The sequence below is a fragment of the Saccopteryx leptura genome, chromosome 2 (assembly GCF_036850995.1).
Source record: "Saccopteryx leptura isolate mSacLep1 chromosome 2, mSacLep1_pri_phased_curated, whole genome shotgun sequence".
Taxonomy (NCBI): Eukaryota; Metazoa; Chordata; class Mammalia; order Chiroptera; family Emballonuridae; genus Saccopteryx; species Saccopteryx leptura.
This window is the reverse complement of record NC_089504.1, coordinates 11,968,368-11,990,345: the sequence shown is the minus strand read 5'-3', so window position 1 is coordinate 11,990,345 and position 21,978 is coordinate 11,968,368. Positions and strand designations below refer to the sequence as shown.

Sequence of the window (21,978 nt, the reverse complement as noted above, 5' to 3'; positions counted from 1 at the left end):
TGAACTGGTCGCCTCAGCGTTCCCAGTCAACACTGCACCACCCCAGGTCAGGCTAAACTTTTTAATAAAAAATGCTTAACCTGACCTGGGGTGGCGCAGTGGATAAAGCGTCGACCTGGAACACTGAGATCGCCAGTTCAAAATCCTGGGAGTTGATGCTTCCTGCTCCTTCCCCTTTCTTTCTTTCTTTCTCTCTCTCTCTCTCATCTATCCCTTTCTCCTCTCTAATATGAATAAAGTCTTTAAAAAATAATAAAATGCTTAGAAAACAATATAACAGCAATTGCACTAACTTAACATGGGAAAAGTCCATATTACAACTTATTCATTAACTGATTTTATTGGCCTCTGCCTTAAAATGGAAATTCAAAGGTCTTTAATGGGAAGATGGATACCTAGGTGCTTTCCTTTCGCTGGATAGGTTTTCAAAGTGTTTTTGTCCCAGTTCACAAGCTTAGTTCACAGGCTTATTTCACAGTGACAGCAGTGAGGTAAATACTTCCAATTTCATGTCTCCTTTAAAACTAGTTTTAGAAAATGTATTAAAGTTAGATAGAATAATTCAAGTTTCTATTATCAAGACCATTCATCAGGACAAAAGAAAAAGAGCTGGTAGCTATGTATTTAACCTTTTCTTTACAAGTCAGAAAAACACATCAGAAGAATAAGAATTAGGAGATAAGAGTCAGAATCACAGACTGCTAAATCTCAAAAAGACTAACACTGCAAGATCCTAATTTCTCAGAAAGAATTAAGACCCAAAAAGTTGAAGAATCTTGCCCAAGGTCACCAAACTTTGTGTGTGTGTGTGTGTGAGAGAGAGAGAGAGAGACAGATAGAAACAGACAGACAGACAGGAAGGGAGAGAGATGGGAAGCATCAATTCTTCATTGCAGCTCCTTAGTTGTTCATTAATTGCTTTCTCATATGTTCCTTGACCGGGGTGGGGGTGGGCTACAGCAGAGCGAGTGACCCTTTGCTAAAGCCAGAGACCTTGGGCTCAAGCCAGCGATCATGGGGTCATGTCTATGATCCCACGCTCAACCCAGCAACCCCACGCTCAAGCTGGATGAGCTCGCACTCAAGCTGGATGAGCCCACGCTCAAGCCGGCGACCTCGGGGTTTCAAACCTGGGTCCTCCATGTCCCAGTCTGACGGTCTATCTGCTGGGCCACTGCCTGGTCAGGCAGTTTTTAATTTTACTGATGAGTAATATTAGATGAAGTGCCTCATCTCACCTTATATATTTTCTATTTGTCCAACTAGTTCAATTTTTTTTTTTTTGGTACTAGGCATTCAGGTTATACATACAAATAAATATAAGAATCACATTATGACCAGGGTTCAAATAACATACCTTATCTTACCTGTGGTGGTGCAGTGGATAAAGCGTCAACCTGGAACAGTGAGATTGCCAGTTCGAAACCCCGGGCTTGCCTGGTCAAGGCACATATGGGAATTAATGCTTCCTGCTCCTCCCCGCTCTATCTCTTTCCTCTCTCTATCTCTCTAAAATAAAAATGAATAAATAAAATCTAAAAAAATAAATAAAATAAAATGCTTTCTAAAAAAAACCCCAACAACATCTCTTATAATTCACTGTAACTGAACTTCATTAAAATGGCCTGAAAGAGCTGTCCTATTGTTTTAGGAAAATAAAAAGGCACAAACAGAATTTTAGCAGGACATTTGCTTGCATTTCTTGTCTGTGTTGTAGAAGGCCAAATAAATACTCCTCCAAAAAGTGAATAACTCAAAGCTGCAGAAGTTGGAGGATAAACCTTTTTTTAAAACTCAGTCTATTCTCTAAAGCAGTGGTTGACAAACTCACTAGTCAACAGAGCCAAAGATCAACATTGATTGATATTTCTTTTGAGAGCCAAATCTTTTAAACCTAAACTAGATAGCTAGGTACATTCCTTATGGAGGTAGCGCCCGCATGTGGTGTTGTGTGGAAGAGCCACACTCAAGGCGCCAAAGAGCCGCATGTGGCTCGCACGCCACGGTTTGCCAACCAGGGCAGTCTAATCTATTAGTTAATTCAGAGTATTATGCTAAAATAATGGATTACAGAAGATATGCATAACTGTATTTATTCTTACAAAAGCATTCAAAGAATGCTAGTTCGTGTTTTAGAAAGACCCCAATTAGGCTTTAGTGAATTTACAATGCAGCCACTGTATTTCTATTGATAGCTTGTCAGACAATAGAAAATCTAATTAAAGACTGGATCACTTAAGGTACAACTTTAGCAAAATACACTGTTATCCCAGAAAGCAAACTGCTATCCCAGATGCAAACTGAATGGTATTTCCTTTGATCTTTGTCCTTTTCGTGGCAAAACTATAGCTGTAAGGAATGTTGAAGGGATAGTTTGCTATATGGAAAATAAATTTAAACCCTGCTACATCTATTAAAATTTGGCTGTACTCAAGTCACTTCCTCTGAATTAATTTAGAAATCGAGTGCTTAACAAGATAGGGTTTCAAGAAAAAACGTTTTTTTAAAAAATCAACTAGAATGAGCTTTCTGCCTTTGTTGTATTAAAATGGGAGCATGCAGAAGTCTCCAATCTACTTTTTGATTAATAATCCATCTGTAGAAATACTTAACATTCTGCCACAGTCCACAGCTTCCAATCCCAAATCAGATTTACCACATATTCTGCAGCTAAAAATCAAAATCACTTCACCAAGAACATTTCAACATTAATGTAATACTCAAAATACTAAAGAATGTCACCTTACCTATTATATTAGCAAGGACCAGAGGTCACTAAATACCTATATAAAATTGAGCCACATACTGACGTGGACATCTGCTCTATCACGCACTGTATGGGGAGATTCAGCCAAAGTATTTCAGGGCTCTAATTCAACAGCTAGGCTTACTTAACTAACACAATAGCCAACTTCACACAAGGTGATGAGTGCAACTATAAAATCCCTAACAGAAACTTAAAAAGCTTCCAACACCCTCACACAAGGGAAGACATAAAAGATAAAATAAAATTCCCAGTATGACAGTTTCCTAGAAAGATATTATTTGAGAAGACTGCAAAACATAGTAGATAAAGAGAATAGGCCCTAAAATCAGACTGCATGGGTTTTCAAATCCCTGCTCCACAACTAAGTGTGTAACTTTGGGATAGGAAATTAACCTCTGTCTCACGTGTAGAGTGGGAATAAAATCAGTGTTCAACTCACTGAGCTGCTGTGACATTTAAGTGGAAAAAACCCAAATTTTGGTGTAAGTTGGAACACACCCTAGGCTGTCACTTACTGACCCTACCACAGTTGTAAAATCATAACCTAGAACGTAAAAACAAAACTAAGCCACAGAAAACGAATACTGCATATCCTTCCGCCGCATGCAACCAAACTAGTTTGCCACGTAGTCCATAAATAGGACGCTAATAGCTTAAGCTGAAGCACTCACGTCTCAATTTTTTAAAGTTTTTATGGGAGTGTTGTAAACGCAAAACGTCATTACGTCAAGACTGTTGTAACCCGAGGACCCCCCTGTACATGGTGCAAGGGCACTCAGTAAATGTTAACTTTTATTATAAAAATTATAAAATTCATCATAATACTGCACAATTTCACCGAGTTGATCATGTATCAATACAGAAAAATGCTTTGAACCACCTACCTGGTGGTGCAAACTATTCTACTGTTACATATGTAATTAAACCAGATTCCCTTAAAGGAAAATCAAAACCATCTAACTTCTAGTAACCAAAAAAGACAGCTGCAGAAAAGAAGCATGAGCTAGGATCTGGCTGTTCACAGACCATGACAGTGACCAAGAGAGAACAGTGCACTGTATTAAAGCAGCCCAATTTCAGCACAGGCTGTACAGCTACTCTGATGGCACTGTTTTCCAGAACAAAAAGTCATCTTAGCATCCCACACATGCACATGAATTTATAAATAGTTGAGGTCCAAATAACCTAAAGATGTGACAGGGGACTAACCAAGGAAATTTCAGAAAAATTTCCTGCCTTTCTAACAGTAACTCTTATAGTATAAAATAAAGGGAGCTTTGTTATTTATACACATAGAAGAAACCTGTAATGAACATTAAACCTAGATATACCATAAAAGCAATTCCATATTTTAAAAAAAGGCACTCTGAAAATAAACTCTACACTATAACACCATCTGGAGAACAGGCATGATTTCAATAAATCACAAAGGGAGAAAGGTAAATTCAATTACAACACTACAAAAGTTTAAGAATGAGAATCTCTAATATGACTAATGATTTCCTCAACAGTGGCAGTGACATTTACGTTTTGCTACCTCTAAAAATAAACAATATATAAAACAAAACAAAAAATAAAACAGAAGTTCTGTTAGTATGGAATGTCAATCCTGCTTTCCGTGCCTGTCCAAATCTTTCCTCTTTTTCCTGGGCCACATGTAGTTTCATTGCCCAATAAGGCCCAACGAAGGTGTCTACCCTGACCTCTTTCTGAGTACCTGGACCACTAAGTTAGGCACTAGGGCGCAGAACGCTGTGCACTCAGTTGAGTAGGCCTAATCACTGACAGCAAAGCTGAAGGGCAGGATTGTCATCTCCTTTTGCTATGTTATTCCTACAGCTAGAGCAAATGACTATCGCCTACAATTTACAAATGCTTCACACAGAGCTAGGCACTATAGAGAAGAACTGATGAAGCAAGTTTAAAAAATGAGTACCTGTGGGCCCTGGCCGGTTGGCTCAGTGGTAGAGCGTCGGCCTGGAGTGCAGAAGTCCCGGGTTCAATTCCCCACCAGGGCACACAGGAGAAGCGCCCATCTGCTTCTCCACCCCTCCCCCTCTCCTTCCTCTCTGTCTCTCTCTTCCCCATTGGAGCAAAGATGGCCCGGGCGCTGGGGATGGCTCCTTGGCCTCTGCCCCAGGTGCTGGAGTGGCTCTGGTCGCGGCAGAGCGACGCCCCAGAGGGGCAGAGCATCGCCCCCTGGAGGGCAGAGCGTTGCCCCCTGGTGGGCGTGCCGGGTGGATCCCGGTCGGGCGCATGCGGGAGTCTGTCTGACTGTCTCTCCCCGTTTTTAGCTTCGGAAAAATACAAAAAAAAAAAAAAAAAATTAGTACCTGTGAACCAGCCACCTCACGCAAGTATAATACTACTACCTACCATTGTAGATGAAGGAACTCATACAGTCACCTTCCCAGCAGCCCCAGGGGGATACAGGCTCAAAGGGACTCAGCCATGTCACTAAGTTATTATGATAGATCCCTTATTCAAACCAGCTTTTCTGGCTGAAAAGCCGTTTTTTTTGCACCATACCTTATTCTACTACCTGGATTTACTCTTCTCTGTCTACTTAAGTCCTGCCTATTCTTCAAGCCACAACTCCAAGAAATCCTCTTCAACTATCATAGCTTATACTTTACTATTCTTTTTTACTTCTTTTCACCAAAGTTCAATAAAAGCAAGATCCATATTTTTTCACACTTCTTTTGTTGTCTCCCCTAATTTCAGCATTATGCTAATCCAGAGTAGTTACTCAATCACTGTATATAAAATGAATTTTCTTAATGAAACCATTACACTGTTACACACGTAAAACTCTAGTCTTGTTTGCCCATCATACCAAACAAAACCCGGGAGTCCTGCATTATCTTTAATATTATCAAGTTTACAAATTCAAAGGGGCAAACTAGAAAGAGACAGGCAAGAACAGCTAAACATTTGTGTGCAGGTGGTTGTGAGGACATAGTTTTCTGCTCATTTGGATAATTATTTAAGAGTGTAGTGTCTGGATTGTATGCTTAGCTTTGAAAGAAACTGTCAAGTGGTTTTCCTTAAATGGCCTGTATTACTCATTGCTCACAAAAATTAGGGGATATTTTATCACTTCATATTCATTTTGAAATAGCCCCTAATTCTGCTCACAGAAACTAGGGAGTATTTTATAGCTTCATATTCATTTTGAAATATCTCCTAATTTTTGTGAGCAGTATATAAAGTACTCTCAGACGTTAACAGTAAAAAAAAATCCAATTAGAAAATGGGCAAAAGATATGAACAAGTATTTCACTGAAAAGGACATAACGATGGCAAATAAGAGCATGAAAATATGTTCAGTATCATTAGCTATCACAGAAATACAAATTAAAACCATAATGTATCACTACATATTTATCTGAATGGCTAAAACAATTCACTGTTGGTAGAAATGCAAAATATAGTTCTCACAAAAATGAGGGGATATTTCAAAAATGAGTATGAAGTGATAAAATATCCCCTCATTTTTGTGAGTAATATAGTTTATTTTTTGTATAAGATAATGAGGCTTTAACCAATGCTCTTTCTTCTTTGGCCTGTGAATGTTAGTTCCTCCAGCATTATTTGCTGAAAAGCCTATGCTTTCTCCGTTGCTTTTCTCCCTTTACTTTTGCACCTTTGTCAAACTCAATTGGGCGTGTTTGTGTGGATCTATTTCTGGATTCTTTATTCTGTTCTATTGATCTATGTGTCTATCCTTCTGCCAATATCTTGATTACAGTAGCTATGTGAGAAGTCTTTAAGGCAACCAGTGAGTGTAAATGGGACAAGTTGATGCTTCTGTCTCTCCCTCTCCCCCCTCCCTCACGAAACTCCCCCTCAAATCAATAAAACTTTTATTTTTTATCTTTAAATTGGATGGAGTGATTCCTCCCTTTTCTTGTGTTTTCAAAGTTGTTTTAGCAATTCCAGGTCTTGATAGGAATGTAAATCTATAGACCGATTGGTGGAGAACTGATAGCTTTGCTATGGTGCATCTCTACCATTGGGTTTTAATACCTTGGAATGAAATTAGAACTAGTTTTGTGCAGAAAGTACTCAAAAGTACTTAAATGGGACAGAGACATTTGTTTATAGCTAGCATTTGTCAACTTTATACCTCCACTCCTTTGGGTGCTTTAAAAACACTATTCATAGAGCAATGGAAATGGAAGCAATTGTTAACTTATTCATAAATGTGGGGTTTTTTTTGTATTTTTCTGAAGTGAGAAGTGGAGAGCAAAGAGACAGACTCCCACGTGCGCCCACCAGGATCCACCCACATACCCACCAGGGAAAATGCTTGGCACATCTGGAGCATTGCTCTGTTGCAACCAGAGTCATTCTAGTTCCTGAGGCAGAGGCCATAGAGCCATCCTCAGCGCCCGGGCCAACTTTGCTCCAATGGAGCCTTGGCTGTGGGAGGGTAAGAGAGAGATAAAGGATAGAGGGAAGGGTGGAGAAGCAGATGGGCACGTCTCCTGTGTGCCCTGGCCGGGAATCGAACCCAGGACTTCCACACGCCAGGCTGACGCTCTACCACTAAGCCAACCAGCCATGGCAGTCAGGGCATACATGAGAAGCGACCATCTGCTTCTCTTCCCTCCCTCTCCCCCTTCTCTCTCTCTTCCCCTCTCACAGCCAGTGGCTCCATTGGTTCAAGCATCGCCCCGGATGCTGAGGATAGCTTGGTTGATTTGAGCATTGGCCCAAGACAGGGGTTGACAAGTGGATCCTGGTTGGGGCGCATGCAAGAGTCTGTTACTCTATCTCCCCTCCTCTCACTTAAAAAAAAATAGCCCTGGCCAGCTGGCTCAGTGGATAGAGCATTGGCCCAGCATATGGACATCCCAGGTTCGATTCCCAGTCAGGGCACACAAGAGAAGCAACCACTTGTTTCTCTCCCTCTCTTCTTTCTCTCTTGCTTCCCCTCCCACAGGCGGTGGCCTGATTGGTCCAAGTATCAGCCCCAGGCACTGAGGATAGCTAGGTTGGTCCGACCACATCAGGCTCAGGTGCTAAAAATAGCTAGGCTGATTTAAGCAACAGCCCCAGACAGGGGTTGCTGGGTGGATTCTGGTCAGGGTACATGCAGGAGTCTTATCTCCCCTCCTCTCACTTAAAATAAATTTAATTTAAAATTAAAAAACCTATGGATACATATGCACTTGTCAAAACCCATAGGATGTACAACACAAAGAGATAACCCTAATGTAAACTGTGGACTTTAGCTAATAATGTATTAATAATGGTCCATCAATTTTAAAAAATGTACCATACTAATACAAGATGTTAATAAAAGGTGAAACCAGCAAAGCAGGAAAGTATATATGGAAACTCTCTGTATTAACTGACCAGTTTTCTGTAAAACTAAAACTGCTCTAAATAATACAGTCTATTACTTTTCTTTTAAAAAATTGTGATAACATTCAATGCTAGTGAAGATGTGGAGAAACTGAACCACTCATACATTGCTAGTGTGAATGTAAAATGCTACAGCCTCTCTGAAAAAAATATAGTAATGTCTTACAAAAACTAAAAATGCATCTACCCATACAACACAGCCGTTGTGCTCTCAGGTATTAATCCCAGAGAAATGAAAATTTATGACCACACAAAAGCCTATGTAGATGAACGTTCATAACAGCTTTATTGCTAACAGCCAAAAACTAGAAACAATCCACATTTCTTTTATCAGATGATGATTAAAAACAGTGACACACCCACCTACCATGGGCTACAGTACTACTCAGCTATAAAAAGAACCAGTAATATATGCAATAACTTTGATGGATCACAGTGGAATTATACAAAGTGAAAAAAGTCAATCTTAAAAGTTTCCATACTGGCCCTGCCGGGTAGCTCAGCTGGATATAGCATTGTCCTGATACGCTAAGGTTGCGGGTTCAATCTCAAGTCAGGGCACATACAAGAACCAACCAATGAATGCATAAATAAGTGAAACAAATTGATGTTTCTCTCTCTAAAATCAATAAATAAAATTTTTTTTAAGTTTCCATACTGAATGATTCCATTTATATAACATCCTTGAAATAACAAAATTATACAGATAATTAAAATTGAATGCTAGGTTCATTTTTATCTGTGAAACTTCTATAAATGTAAAAATGGAAATATATATTAATCTGACTTTCCAAAATTTTTAAAGCAAAAAATTACTATATTCCGTTTAAGATTAAACTCAAAATCAAAAGGAAGGATTTTAAATAACCTTGTGACTTTCACAAAGGTACCTACCTACACAGACCAAGAGAACAGGGTATAGAACATGAAGCATTTCCAATGAAGTGCTCTTTTCCACCTGCATGGGGAAAGGCCTCAGTAGCAACATCACAAGAAACTGATTTTAAACTAAATGTCATGTGGGAACACTAAACACACCCAAACAAACCCACATACCACATAATTCAACACATCCGGGCAGCAGTGGTTAAGGAATGGAATAGCATGGATACTGCAAAGGTTTGGCAACTGACTGACAAAGTCAATCACATTTCCTTTGCCTTTAGCTGTGCCTGTTACATTACCAAAATATATGGTTTTCGGCTTTAGGTTTGTTTGGAGTTTATTTGGGGGAGGGGTGGGACGATGACACTGTGCAAATTATTAATTTAACACAGAGTCTCAGCCCAGGAAAATCATATAAAAAACCAAGAACACTATAACGTAACAGAATTTGACAGTTGTATGTTGCTTAAAACATTTAAGTGATAAGGTCATTTTTAAATATGTGTAATCTTTTTACAAGTTCAGAAGAACCACAAATTATGGAGCTACAAACCACCAGCTATTTAAAAGAAAATTGTAGCTTATAAAATATTGGCTGACTGCCAGTATAAATGAATTTTTTTTCTTTAAACAAGCTCTACAAGCCACAATACTCTCTTAAAAGACGACAACCATATTATTCAGTCAAAGAACAATGTATTAGAGCAGGGGTCCCCAAACTATGGCCCACAGGCTGCATTCGGTCCCCTGAGGCCATTTATCCAGCCCCCGCCGCACTTCCGGAAGGGGCACCTCTTTCATTGGTGGTCAGTGAGAGGAGCATAGTTCCCAGTGAAATACTGGTCAGTTGGTTGATTTAAATTTACTTGTTCTTTATTTTAAATATTGTATTTGTTCCCGTTTTGTTTTTCACTTTAAAATAAGATATGTGCAGTGTACATAGGGATTTGTTCATAGTTTTTTTTATAGTCTGGCCCTCCAACGGTCTGAGGGACAGTGAACTGGCCCCCTGTGTAAAAAGTTTGGGGATCCCTGTATTAGAGAGTAAAAGGTAAGTCAATTCTTGGCCTAAAACATGCTGTAAAAGCCCACAAATGAACTGCTTCTCACCAATATAGTAAAATCTCATCTTGGAAAGAAAGAGCTGAAAATCTTTAATTCATTATTTTACCATAATTTCATCAAGGAATTAAGCATAGTAAATGCCTCAATAATAATAATAATAATAATAATAATAATAATAATAATAATAAAGCTTTGGAATCCAAATACCAATAAATACATTTAAAAGGGGAGAGTAACAACCAGCCAATTCCTCACCAAGCTATCTTTGAAAAATTGCAAAATCCTCACTACGATTAGAAAAATATTTCCTTTAACTTACTGCCCAAATGGAAAGGTAAAATAAGACACTCTGGAGAAAACATGGGTTCAAATCCCAGCTACAACTTCTTGTTTTTATGATTCTATTTATTGACTTGGGGGGGGGGGGAGTGGGGAGGAGTAGGAAGTATCAACTCATAGCTGCTTGTCATATGTGCCTTGACCAGGCAAGCCTAGGGTTTTGAACTGCTGACCTCAGCATTCCAGGTCAACGCTTTACCCACTGCACCACCACAGGTCAGGCCCAGCTACAACTTCTTAGCTAGTAAGTAGTTTGAGCAACTAACCATTCCAGGTCTCACTTGACTCATTTCACTTATTTAAAACCCATTCGACCCAGCCCCGCATATCACATTTGTTACAGAGAACACTATATTAGTTATCTTTTCACGAAATTATGTCTTACTTCTCCAGCAATATACAAACTACTAAAGAGAAGGAATCTTTTTCATAAGGTATATCTTTAGTAGCACCTTAACACAGTGTTTCATTTATAGAAAGCACTCATATATTCAAGAACCAATTCACTGCTTTTCAAAATTAGGCCAAAAGTTAGGCTTATACAATCCATTCCATTGTAATTTCCCGATTTTCCATTATTAAAGCTGCAGTTTACAAACCTGGTTACTACCTTTAGTTTACCCATTTGTCTAACTCCACAGTTCTCTGAACTATGGTTCAAGGACTCCTGGGGGTCTTTTCACAGTACTAAGACATTACATATGCCTTTTTAACTCTCATTTTCTCAAGTGTGGAGTTTTCTAGAAGCTGCATAATGTATACAGTAGTATGTAACAAAATGTGTCACATATGGAAGCCCAACATAATTCAGTGAATCAACATTTTCCAAATGACCAATGCATGATGTTATAAAATCATGTATGGGTAAAAGACCATTTAAAATGTAAGTCTAATGGAGTCTATGTAACAGAATAGGAAAAGTTTAGTGATCTGGTTAAAGATCCCATTAAGAAACTACCATTTGTCAAGTTTGATACAGTATCAAAGATGAATACCTATAATTTAATTAAAAAAAACTATTAAAATACTCCTTTCCTTTTCCAACTTTAAATCTGTATGAAGCCAAATTTTTTTTATATACTTCAACCAGAACAACACACCATAACAGACTAAATGCAGGCATAGCTATCAGAAACCCAGCTATCTTCTATTAAACTACACATTAATAAGGTTTGCAAAAATGTAAAGCAGTGCCCATTCTTCTAAATTTTTTTGTTTTGGAAAACAGCTATTTTTCATTAAAAAATAAATCATTTGGGGGAAGTAGGAGAACTGGGTAGATGCTGGTCAAAGGGTACAAAATTGTAGTTATGGAGAATGATTAAGTCTAGAGATCTATTGTAAAGCATGACTGGACACTAGAAATTTGCTGAGAGTAGATTACAGGTGCTCTAGCCACACATACACAAAAAAAGGTAATTATGAGAGATGGATTACATTAATTAGGTTAGCTATAGTAATCATTTCACTAGGTATAACAAAACATCATGTACACCTTAAATATATACAATTAAAAAAAATTTTATTTATAAATAAATTTTTATTTTAATGGGGTGACATCAATATATCAGGGTACATACATTCAAAGAGAACATTTCCAGGTTATCTTGTCATTTCGTTCTGTTGCACACCCATCACCCAAAGAGAGATCGTCCTTCGTCACCCTCTATCCAGTTTTCTTTGTACCCCTCCTCCTCCCCCTCCCCCTCTCCCTCCTTCCCTCCCCCCACCCCCCGTAACCACCACACTCCTGTCCATGTCTCTTGGTCTTGCTTTTATGTCCCACCAATGTATGGAATCCTGCAGTTCTTGTTTTTTTCTGATTCACTTATTTCACTCCGCATAATGTTATCAAGATTCCACCATTCTGCTGTGATCCGTTGTCATTGCTTCTAGCTGAATAGTATACCATGGTGTATATTTGTTCCTTCTTCTTTATCCAGTCTTTTTTTTTTTTTTTACAGTGATTAAAAGCCTTTAAGCAAACTCTTGGCCAATACAGCAAGAATCCATAAAAGAGTAGTGTCCTTAACATGTTCACCAAGTCCAAGTTGGCCCCATCACCATGCCAAATCCCTGAAAAATGCAACCCAACCACAGTTCAGTCTGTTAGGAGCTGTCACAGGGAGCAGGAGTCCAGGAAAAGTCCACATCCAGGAAAAGTCCGCATGGCACTGGAATTGTTGTCACCATTCTATACTTTTTTTTTTTTTTTACATTTTTTTAATTTATTCATTTTTTTTTTTTTTTTTTTTTTTAGAGAGAGGAGACACAGAGAGAGAAAGAGACAGAGAGAGGAAAGAGATAGAAAGAACAGAGGGAGGAGCAGGAAGCATCAACTCCCATATGTGCCTTGACCAGGCAAGCCTGGGGTTTCGAACCGGCGACCTCAGCGTTCCAGGTCGACACTTTTACCCAATGCGCCACCACAGGTCAGGCACCATTCTATACTTTGCAGCTCATGTCCAAGTCCCAATGACTGCTGCTTCTAGCTGGTAATGGTTCAGGTAGACTGGAAAAGCCATTTGCAGCATGCGTGGATATGGAGCTTCTGTTCTCCTCTGCCTGGAGAGATGAGACCAGGTTGCTTTTCCCTGGAGCTCTGCGACTGTGGCATGGTAAAGAGAACCTTGGGATACACTAAGCTGGGTGGCAAAGGTAGATTCATAATAGAAGTTGGCAAAAGGGGGAAAGAGAGCTCTAAATTAGGAGTAGGTCCCCGCCTGAAATATGAGTGGGGCATTGAGGTAGGAGGGATAAAGGAAACACTAAATATTAAGCAAAGCAGCAGAAAATAGGACTATCAACACCCACAACAGAGATCTTTGAGGGAAGAATAAAAAACCTGACTATTCAGGCAAAACATAGTTAAGTGGCCCTTGTGCAAATGAGATCAGTTTACCTGCTTCTTGGAAGAAATACCCTAGGCTCGTCCACAGTGTTGTAGATGGGGCCGACGGCCCTGGGCACCTTCAGCCTTCAGTGGCAAACCACAGCTTTCTGGGCACGGTTAGGTCATAGGTGGCTGGAGCAGGGCTGGAAGAGACTGAACCCTCCTTTAGAGGAGCGAGGGGGAAGCCTACCTTCCAGTGTCCCTGTTTCCTCACAGCAGAGGCATGTAAGTCTGGCAGGCTTTAGCTCAATGACCTTCCTTTCCACTATTGAAGCAGGACCCAGATGGCATCCTATGAGACCCCTTTGGGGCGTTGGAGCCTTTAAGGGTGTATCCTAAAAGCTGGTAGTTCCCCTGATCTCTATTGGGCTTTTTCTGCCTCTAGGTATCTTAAAAGCCATGCTCAGAAGATCTCGCTGAGGGGTTTGAGGATCCCCATCCGCCTATATAAATCTTTTCTATATATCTGGAGCTATTTGGAAAAAGACAAAAGTGTTATTAGCTGGATCTAATAAAGAAGGTAGTAGTTTGCAGGCGGAAAAGATTTGGTGTCTCCTGTTCATCAGCATTCCAAAGAAATGTAATTTTTTTTTTTTTAAGTAAAAAACATGATATGGTATGGACATGAGCTGCAAAGTATGGAATGGTGACAACAATTCCAGTGCCATGTGGACTTCTCCTGTGGGGAACATTCCTGGACTCCTGCTCCCTGTGACAGCTCCTAACAGACTGAACTGTGGTTGGGTTGCATTTTTCAGGGATTTGGCATGGTGATGGGGCCAACTTGGACTTGGTGAACATGTTAAGGACACTACTCTTTTATGGATTCTTGCTGTATTGGCCAAGAGTTTGCTTAAGGGCTTTTAATCACTGTAAAAAAAAATAATAGAGGACTGGATGAAGAAGATGGGGCACATATACACCATGGTATACTATTCAGCTAGGAGAAATGATGATAACGGATCACAGCGGAATGGTGGAGTCTTGGTAGCATTGTGCGGGGTGAAATAAGTGAATCGGAAAAAAACAGGAACTGCAGGATTCCATGCATTGGTGGGACATAAAAGCGAGACTAAGAGGCATGGACAGGAGTGTGGTGGTTAAGGGGGGGGGGGAGGGAGAGGGAGAGGGGGAGGGGTACAGAGAGAACTGGATGGAGGGTGGCGGAGGACGATCTCTCTTCGGGTGATGGGTATGCAACAGAACTAAATGACAAGATAACCTGGAAATGTTTTCTTTGAATGTATGTACCCTGATTTATTGATGTCACCCCATTAAAATAAAATTTTATTTATTAAAAAAAATTTTAAAAAAAGAGGCAAAAAAAAAACCATGATATGGTAGACCCGTAGGAGTTCCAGAATATGACTACCCCCTCTTAAATTTTTTTTTAAATTGCCCTTAAAATGTTTGCTGTGTACACTTTAATAATACCTTAACTTTAAAGATTGTAAGCATGGGCCCTGGCCGGTTGGCTCAGTGGTAGAGCATCGGCCTGGCGTGCAGAAGTCCCAGGTTCAATTCCCGGCCAGGGCACACAGGAGAAGCGCCCATCTGCTTCTCCACCCCTCCCCCTCTCCTTCCTCTCTGTCTCTCTCTTCCCCTCCTGCACCGAGGCTCCATTGGAGCAAAGATGGCCTGGGCGCTGGAGATGGCTCCTTGGCCTCTGCCCCAGGCGCTAGAGTGGCTCTGGTCGCAACAGAGCGACACTCTGGAGGGGCAGAGCATCGCCCCCTGGTGGGCAGAGCGTCGCCCCCTGGTGGGCGTGCCGGGTGGATCCCAGTCGGGTGCATGCGGGAGTCTGTCTGACTGTCTCTCCCTGTTTCCAGCTTCAGAAAAAAAAAAAAAAGATTGTAAGCATGACAAAATACAGTAAATGCTTTTGCTCCATATGCAGGAGCATTTTCAGTTTAGCCAGTTTAGGAAATCCAATAATAGAACAATGCTTACAGACAATGAGCTATAGCATGCTTAGCAGCCTCTCCTGTTCTGACAGAGGTTACTATAGATCCGGAATATATATCCACTGTAATGTGGACATACGACTGTTTGCCAAATGAAAGTATATGAGTAACATCCATCTGCCAAAGTTGTCCTGGTAGGGGTCCTTGAGGGTTAACTCCAAATGAAGGGGCAGTATAGGACCCCTTGGACAGGATTTCCCAATCTGCCGTGCTGCCTCCCGAGAAAGTTGAAACTGTTTACACCAGGCTGCAGCGACTGACTTGCTCGGTCTGTCATGGTTGCTTCATATAATTTTCTTTTGGGTAGCTTGATCAACAAGGGCATTCCTAGGCCCTGGCCAGTTGGCTCAGTGGTAGAGCATTGGCCTGGTGTGCAGGATTCCGGGGTTCGATTCCCAGTCAGAGCACACAGAAGAAGCGCCCATCTACTTCTCCACCCCTCCCCCTCTCCTTCCTCTCTGTCCCTCTCTTCCTCTCCCGCAGCCAAGGCTCCATTGGAGCAAAGTTGGCCCGGGCACCGAGGATGGCTCTGTGGCCTCTGCCTCAGGCGCTAGAATGGCTCTGGTTGCAACAGAGCAACACCCCAGATGGGCAGAGCATTCCCCCCTGGTAGGCCTGCCAGGTGGATCCCGGTCAGGCGCATGCGGGGAGTCTGTCTGACTGCCTCCCCGTTTCCATCTTCAGAAAAATACAAAAAATAAGTAAATAAAAGAAAAAATACAACCAAAAAAAAAAAAGAGCATTCCCTTGTGCTAAAGCTCCAGGGAGCGTGGAGTGAGCTTGAGATGTCCCATGAAACATGGAGCTCTATGTTGACATTTAAGTTTTTGACGAAGGAGGAACTGCTGAAATAGTTCCTCACCATTTGTCCCTAAGACAGCAGTCTTTATAGTGGAAACACCATAAGTAAATATTTGCTGTCTGTCTATAGGTTAAAGGGGGAATATGGCAAATGCTGAAAAGCCATGATCTTTGTGCCCCTCCCCTCCCCCAACCCCCTCCCTCTCCTCCCCCACCCTGTAACCCCAACACTGTTGTCTATGTCTCTGAGTCTCATCTTTATGTCCCACCTATGTATGGGATCATATAGTTCTTAGTTTTTTCTGAATTACTTCTTTCGCTCAGTATAATGTTATCAAGGCCCATCCATGTTGTTGTAAAAGATTCTATATCATCATTTCTTATGGCTGAGTAGTATTCCATAGTATATATATACCAAAGCTTTTTAATCCACTCGTCCTCTGATGGACACTTGGGCTGTTTCCAGATCTTTGCTATTGTGAACAATGCTGCCATAAACATGGGGGTGCATTTCTTCTTTTCAAACAGTGCTATGGTGTTCTTGGGGTATATTCCTAACAGTGGTATAGCTGGGTCAAAAGGCAGTTCGATTTTTAATTTCTTGAGGAATCTCCATACTGTTTTCCACAGTGGCTGCACCAGTCTGCATTCCCACCAGCAGTGCAGGAGGGTTCCCTTTTCTCCATATCCTTGCCAGCACGTATTCTGTGTTGTTTTATTGATGAGTGCCATTCTGACTGGTGTGAGGTAATATCTCATTGTGGTTTTAATTTGCATTTCTCTAATCATTAATGATGTTGAACATTTCTTCATATGCCTATTGGCCATCTGTGTGTCCTCTTTGGAGAAGTGTCTATTCATTTCTTTTGCCCATTTTTGGATTGGATTGTTTGTCTTCCTGGTATTAAGCTTTACAAGTTCTTTATAAATTTTGGTTATTAACCCCTTATCAGACGCAATGTCAAATATATTCTCCCATTGTGTAGTTTGTCTTTTTATTCTGTTCTTATTGTCTTTAGCTGTGCAGAAGCTTTTTAGTTTGATAAAATCCCATTTGTTTATCCTGTCTTTTATTTCACTTGCCTATGGAGACAAATCAGCAAATATATTGCTGCGAGAGATGTCAGAGAGCTTACTGCCTATGTTTTCTTCTAAGATGCTTATGGTTTCACGGCTTACATTTAAGTCTTTTATCCATTTTGAGTTTATTTTTGTGAGTGGTGTAAGTTGGTGGTCTAGTTTCATTTTTTTGCAGGTAGCTGTCCAATTTTCCCAACACCATTTGTTGAAGAGGCTGTCTTTACTCCATTGTATTTCCTTACCTCTTTTGTCAAATATCAGTTGTCCATAGAGCTGTGTGTTTATTTCTGGGTTCTCTGTTCTGTTCCATTGATCTATATGCCTGTTCTTATGCCAGTACCATGCTGTTCTGAGTACAATGGCCTTATAATATAACTTGATATCTGGAAGTGTGATACCTCCTGCTTTATTCTTCCTTTTCAAGATTGCTGAGGCTATTCGTGTTCTCTTTTGGTTCCATATAAATTTTTGGAATATGTGTTCTATATCTTTGAAGTAAGTCATTGGTATTTTAATAGGTATTGCATTGAATTTATAAATTGCTTTGGGTAATATAGACATTTTAATGATGTTTATTCTTCCTAACCATGAGCACGGTATATGCCTCCACTTGTTCGTATCTTCCCTGATTTCTTTTACCAATGTTTTATAATTTTCCAAGTACAAGTCTTTAATCTCCTTGGTTAGATTTATTCCTAGGTATTTTATTTTTTTGGTTGCAATGGTAACGGGGATTGATTCCTTGATTTCTCTTTCTGACAGTTCATTCTTAGTGTATAAAAATGCCTCTGATTTCTGAGTATTGATTTTATATCCTGCCACCTTGCCGATTTCATTTATCAGGTCTAGTAGTTTTTTGACTGAGACTTTAGGGTTTTCTATATACAATATCATATCATCTGCAAATAATGATAGTTTTACTTCTTCTTTTCCAATTCGGATGCCTTTTATTTCTTTTTCTTGTCTGATTTCTGTGGCTAGGACTTCCAGAACTATGTTGAATAAGAGTGGTGAAAGGGGGCACCCCTGCCTTGTTCTTGATCTTAAGGGGATTGCTTTTAATTTTTGCCCATTGAGTATGATATTGGCTGTGGGTTTGTCATAAATGGCCTTTATCACGTTGAGGTATGTTCCCTGTATTCTCACTTTGCTGAGAGTTTTGATCATGAATGGGTGCTGGATTTTATCAAATGCTTTTTCTGCATCTATTGAAATTATCATGTGGTTTTTCTCCTTTCTTTTGTTTATGTGATGAATCACATTGATTGATTTACAAATATTGTACCACCCTTGCCTCCTAAGAATAAAGCCCACTTGATCATGGTGTATGATTTTTTTCATATATTGCTGGATCCGGTTTGCTAATATTTTGTTGAGGATTTTTGCATCTAAGTTCATCAGGGATATTGGCCTATAATTTTCTTTTTTTGTGTTATCTTTGCCTGGTTTTGGAATCAGAATTATGCTCGCCTCATAAAAGGAGTTTGGAAGTCTTCCTTCCTCTTGAATTTTTTGAAACAGCTTGAGAAGAATAGGAGTTAGTTCTTCTTTGAATATTTGGTAGAATTCACTTGTGAAGCCATCAGGCCCAGGACTTTTCTTTTTTGGGAGTTTTTTGATAGCTGTTTCAATCTCATTTGTTGTGATTGGTCTGTTTAGGTTTTCTGTTTCTTCCAGATTGATTTTTGGAAGATTATATGATTCAAGGAATTTGTCCATTTCATCTAGGTCGTCTAGTTTTTTGGCGTACAGTTCTTCATAGTATTTTCTTACAATATTTTGTATTTCTGTTGTGTCAGTTGTTATTTCTCCACTCTCGTTTCTAATTTTATTTATTTGAGTCCTCTCTCTTTTTTTCTTGGTGAGTCTCGTTGACTCTTGGTAAGTCATTGATCTTGTTTACCTTTTCAAAGAACCAGCTCTGGTTTCATTGATCCTCTGTATTGTTTCTTTAGCCTCTATGTCATTTATTTCTGCTCTGATCTTTATTATTTCCTTCCTTCTACTAGCTCTGGGCTTTACTTGCTGTTCTTTTTCTAGTTCTTTTAGATGCAGGGTTAAGTTGTTTATTTGAGCTTTTTCTAGCTTCTTGAGGTATGCCTGTAATGCTATAATTAAAAAAATTTTTTAACTCACTGAACTTCCCTGGCCAGTTGGCTCAGTGGTAGAGCATCGGCCCAGCATGTCGAAGTCCTGGGTTCAATTCCCAGTCAGGGCACACAGGAGAAGCACTCATCTGCTTCTATACCCATCTTCCTCTTGATTCTCTCTCTCTCTTCTCCTCCCCTCCTACCACCAGGGCTCAACTGGACTGAATTGGCCCTGGGCACTGAGAATGGCTCCATGGCCTACGCCTCAGGCACTAAAAAACGGCTCTGGTTGCAACAGAGCAAGGGCTCCAGATGAGCAGAGCATCACCCCCTAGTGGGCTTGCCCAGTGGATCCCGGTCAGTGCACATGCAGAAGACTGTCTCTGCCTCTCCTCCTCTAAATTAAAAAAACAACTCACTGAACAATATTTGAGCGAGAGAGATGAAGCAAGAAAGAACATTTTAATTGTATAGAAATAGTTCTGGAAGGATATATGCTCAATTCTTGAGTGCAGAGATTTGCACGTATATATAACAGGAATTAAATAATTTCACTTTGCACTCTGATTCTATACTATATTAATTTATATGTATTACTTTTGTAATTTGAAACAAAAAATTTTAAAACCTAAAATCTTAAAATATATATACTGCTTACAAATATTAGGAGATATTTTATAACTTCATATTCATTTTGAAATATCGCCTAATTTTTGTGTGCAGTATATTTATATATATATGTATACAATCTTTGTTAACATACAATATAGTTACTTTTTAAATGAATATATAAAATTTTATCAGATATACTCTCTAATATAAATATCAACAAATACAACTCACTTAAATAAGAGATGTTTAGGGTCCTCAATAATTTTTAAGAGTGTAAAGGAGCCCTGAGGATAAAAGTTTGAGGACTGCTGCCCCAGCCACATGTACATTCATTTTGGTGTTCCATACTACAATTCACTTGGGGAACGCAAACATTTCCCAAGATGTACTGTCAACTCTGAACAACTTGGAGCAGTAGTCACTATGCTCTTGATGAATGTTTTGCCCTCGTTTAGCAGTAAGCAGTTCTCCTATAATGAACTACTTAGATTTTCAGTGAAAGGATTTGGCAAAAATATCAACCCTTCTCATTGATTCCCATTTCATAAAGAATAATCACTTAGCCATATGACCTTTTTCAGTAATCAAGAAGAACAGCACAGCCTGACCTGTGGTGGCGCAGTGGATAAAGCGTCAACCTGGAAACACTGAGGTTGCCGGTTCAAAACCCTGGCTTGCCTGGTCAAGGCACATATGGGAGGTGATGCTTCCTGCTCCTCCCCCTTCTCTCTCTCTCTCATTCTCTCTCTCTATCTCTCTCTCCCCCCCCTAAAATAAATAAATAAATAAATAAAAATTAAAAAAAAAAAAAAGAACAGCACAGCCTAACAGACAGCATTTACTGAGCTCATAGCATAGGTCAGGCACTGTGCTTTCCTATATTATCTCATAATCCTCATGACCCTGCCAACAGGGTATAACATCAAGAAAGAGATTCAGATGGCTCTAGCTGGATAGCTCAGTTGGTCAGAGAGTCATCCTGATATGCCATGTTTGTGGGTTTGATCCCTGGTCAGAGCATATACAAGAATCAACCAATAAAAATAAATTTTAAAAAGGGAACATATTTTTTAAAAAGAAAAGAAATGAAACACAGATTTATGATCCAAAGGTCACACAGTTCATAAATGGTGGAATCAGAACTCAAAATCAGGGCTGTGTGTCTCCAAAGTCCAGTGCTCTCTCCATTCTACAAGGTTATCTCCACAACACTAGACTGGAAATCAGACCTGTCACTTACTCTGTGTCCTTGAGCAAGTCACAAATTCTCTCATCCAGTGTTCTCATCTACAAGAAAAGAGGGTCAGCCTGACCAGGTGGTGGCGCAGTGGATGGAGCATCGGACTGGGATATGAAGGACCCAGGTTCAAGACCCCGAGGTCGCCAGCTTGAGTGAGGGCTCATCTGGTTTGAGCAAAGCTCACCAGCTTGGACCCAAGGTCGCTGGCTTGAGCAAGGCGTTACTCAGTCTGCTGAAGGCCCATGGTCAAGGCGCATGTGAGGGAGCAATCAATGAACAACTAAGATGTCACAACGAAAAAACTGATGATTGATGCTTCTCATCTCTCTCCATTCCTGTCTGTCTGTCCCTATCTGTCCCTCTCTCTAACTCTCTGTTAAAAAAAGAAAGAAAAAAAGAGGGTCAGTGTAGCTGATTCCCAAAGTCCCATCTATAACTGGTATTCCTGGGTTATGATTCATCACAACCTCCCCCCTACAGTTTCAGAGTAAAAGGCCTTTTGTATACTTTTCTGAACAGAGTAAGTGAAGCAATACAAGTAATGGGGAAAGTAATGAGTAAAATTAATAACTAGGATACAGCTTTCTCAGGCTTTAGTAACAATCATCATAAAACATACTATAAAAATTAAGCAGGCACTGTGTAATTCCTTCACCCCAGGCAACCAGAGCTGCCTTCTGTGACATAAGCTGGGACATGCAGCAAGCAGACCTCTCTGATGGTGGTAAGAACCTGGTAGCATGCAACACAGAAACAGTTCACTGAAGGACTGCTATGGGAGCAAGTGCCTCATCATTAGCGTGTATAGAAAGCACCATCTAGTCTTTGAGGTAAATTATACAACAATCAACGGAGATATCTGCCAAGCA

The 21,978-nt window shown here is 40.0% G+C and overlaps 1 protein-coding gene across 4 annotated transcripts in view; it reads right to left on the bottom strand.

Moving 5' to 3' along the window:
• Window positions 1–21,978, bottom strand: part of STRBP (spermatid perinuclear RNA binding protein) — a 154,152-nt gene that overhangs the window by 114,635 nt on the left and 17,539 nt on the right. Inside the window, exon 2 of one of the 4 annotated variants that reach the window (XM_066367211.1) lies at window positions 1,368–1,509. The exons of the other annotated variants lie outside the window; for them this stretch is intronic. The gene's annotated coding sequence lies outside the window, so the exon portion shown is untranslated. The remainder of the gene's footprint in view (window positions 1–1,367; window positions 1,510–21,978) is intronic. 4 annotated transcript variants of the gene reach the window in all.